The sequence below is a fragment of the Epinephelus moara genome, chromosome 2 (genome assembly GCF_006386435.1).
Source record: "Epinephelus moara isolate mb chromosome 2, YSFRI_EMoa_1.0, whole genome shotgun sequence".
NCBI lineage: Eukaryota > Metazoa > Chordata > Actinopteri > Perciformes > Serranidae > Epinephelus > Epinephelus moara.
Genome location: NC_065507.1, coordinates 1583117 through 1585722, shown reverse-complemented (window position 1 = coordinate 1585722; position 2606 = coordinate 1583117). Strand labels below are relative to the sequence as shown.

Below are 2606 nucleotides of genomic sequence, written 5' to 3'. Positions count from 1 at the left end.
CAGACACAAAATTTACTGGCTAACTTTCCAAGCAAAGCAGAACAAAGCAGAGTTACTGCCAAATTCTTAACTCTGTAAGGAGACACAGTGCAATTAAATTCCTCTGATCTGCACCATTGGCATATGGCACAGCAAGGACAGCACTGGAACCAAAACCAGGCTCATCAAAAGAGATAACTGCTGACTAAGAAGCATCACGGGTCTAGGGGATAATTGGCCGTTTTTGACTACCTTTGATTTTACCTTTAAATTTCACCTTAAAAAACTGTTTACCTTGCCTTGTTTGGTATCATTCTTTTCAGCACAACCTCACCTGTGTGACTTTACAGTTATTTTGTCATTTTGACATACTGTATTAACACACTGGACCTAAAATCACACAAAAAAACATAAAATCTGAGTTGGAAAAAGTTTGATCTTTTGCTTAGAAAACCACAAACATGTCTAACGAACCATTTTTGTAACTTAAAATGGAAATATAAATTGTAAACTTCAAAAACGTATGTCCTAATTTAGCAAACAACAAAGTTGTTAGTTAGACAACAATATTCAGGAAAATCATGGCGTTTATTATTTATCATAAGCTGGTTTTGTATGGCCTATCAACACAATTTAAAAAGTGGTACAAAGTTTGAAGTTTGCACTTTCCACACAAATTGAAACGGGGACTCAGCGAGGCTGCAATGTGCTGCTATGTCGTCTTAAATCGGTCACGTGATTTTGACGCGCCGGCGTGGCTGTGGACTCTAGGTTGCACTGAGAGTGTATCAAAATCAAAGAATTATAATAATACAAAAATAAAAAGACTGCAAAGGTAAAAGCAAGATACTTTTATTATTGAATTGATAATATTTTGTTATATCATCAAATGTTTTCATTAAAACATTAAAGTCATTACATTTATTGAACATGCAATTGTGTTTGTCCGTGATGTAGATCAGATCTTCCAATAAAACATCAAAAACTATGTGTGACAATATGTAGCAGGAATATTTGTTTTGTAAATAGATATACATAAAAATAATTCTGAAAGCATTAAGTGTATTTCTTACATGTTTTTGATCATGTACATGTACTGTGAAAATGTACCTTTTACCACATATATCCAATAAACCAATGAAATATGTATTTGACATATGTGAGTTTTACATGTTAATGCCTTTAATGTGGTGTAAAAATATGTCAATACATTATTAATTAAAGACAAGGGCAAGGCTTTTGTAAAAGCACAGAGTAATCCAATTAGTTACGTCAAATTCTTAATGCTAATCAAAGTTACGAAGCAGAGTTTCAAATAAATTTGTCTGATTTAATGCACTTCTTAGCTGCACTTCTTCCATGAGGGATGTCAATTTCGGTTAATTTGGCTTCCAATAGACCGACACCAATAACCAGTATCTAACTGGTTGACAAAAAAACAAAACCAAAAAAAAACCCCCCACAAAAAAACAATACAAAACAATGACGAGAAATTAGGGCTGGGCGATATGGCTTAAAAAAATAATATCACAATTTTTGCAGTCCATATCACAACACACAATATGTATCCCCTCTTATACTTAAATATTGAACTAATACATTCTGATGCCGTAGATGATCGGGTTGAAGCAGCTCGGGAACAACACGTACATGGTGCTGAAGAAAACTCGAATGGCGGCAGGAAGACCGTTTCTGACCTGATATGACAGGAAAGCAACAATTGCGAAGTTCAGGCAGATGGTCATGACCACGACGTGGGTAACGCAGGTGGAAAGTGTTTTGACACCCGACTTACCGGAACTCAGCACAGAGGTGAATATGACTATGTAGGAGGTGGTGATAAAGATGAAGTTTGCTACAGGGATGAGGAATAAGCCCATGAGCCCAACCAGGTTGTTTATGGCGGTGCTTCCGCATGCAAGTCCCATTAAGGCCAAGTCCTCACAGAAACTGTGGTTCATCACGTTCCCAGAGCAGAATGACAACGATCCTGCCAGACTCACCATTAATGTGTTCAGGAAGATGTTTCTAATAATAATTAGAATCATGAACTTTAGGAATCGTGGTAACACCATGCGTTGTGCCATCCACACCAACAATGTGGACTGAAAACCTGNCACGTTCCCAGAGCAGAATGACAACGATCCTGCCAGACTCACCATTAATGTGTTCAGGAAGATGTTTCTAATAATAATTAGAATCATGAACTTTAGGAATCGTGGTAACACCATGCGTTGTGCCATCCACACCAACAATGTGGACTGAAAACCTGCTACAAGCTGAACAAAGTAAATCTGAGACAGGCAGCCAATCAGAGAGATTCCCCTCCAGACAAACAGGAAGCTCAGCAGCATGTTGGGGATACATCTGCAAGTGGAGGCTCCTCTGTGAAATGATGACATACAGCAGCAGGGAGTTGGCCGACAGTGACACAACCAACATGATGAAGAATGGGATGAAGAGGACGGGCCTCAGAACTCCAAGTTCATTGAAGCCATTGAGGATGAAATGTTTGTGCGAAGAGACATTCTCCATCTCCTTCTCATAAAACGTCCTTGATCAGGGTTTCAGTTGGATTACCTGAAAACAGAGAAACATTTTTAAAAGTTCCTTCACCTCTTCAAAGA

General features: G+C 38.1%; 1 pseudogene; it reads right to left on the bottom strand.

The window, feature by feature from the left end:
- Window positions 1–1571: 1571 nt before the first annotated feature.
- On the bottom strand, window positions 1572–2514 carry LOC126400775 (olfactory receptor 52E4-like; annotated as a pseudogene).
- Window positions 2515–2606: the final 92 nt, after the last annotated feature.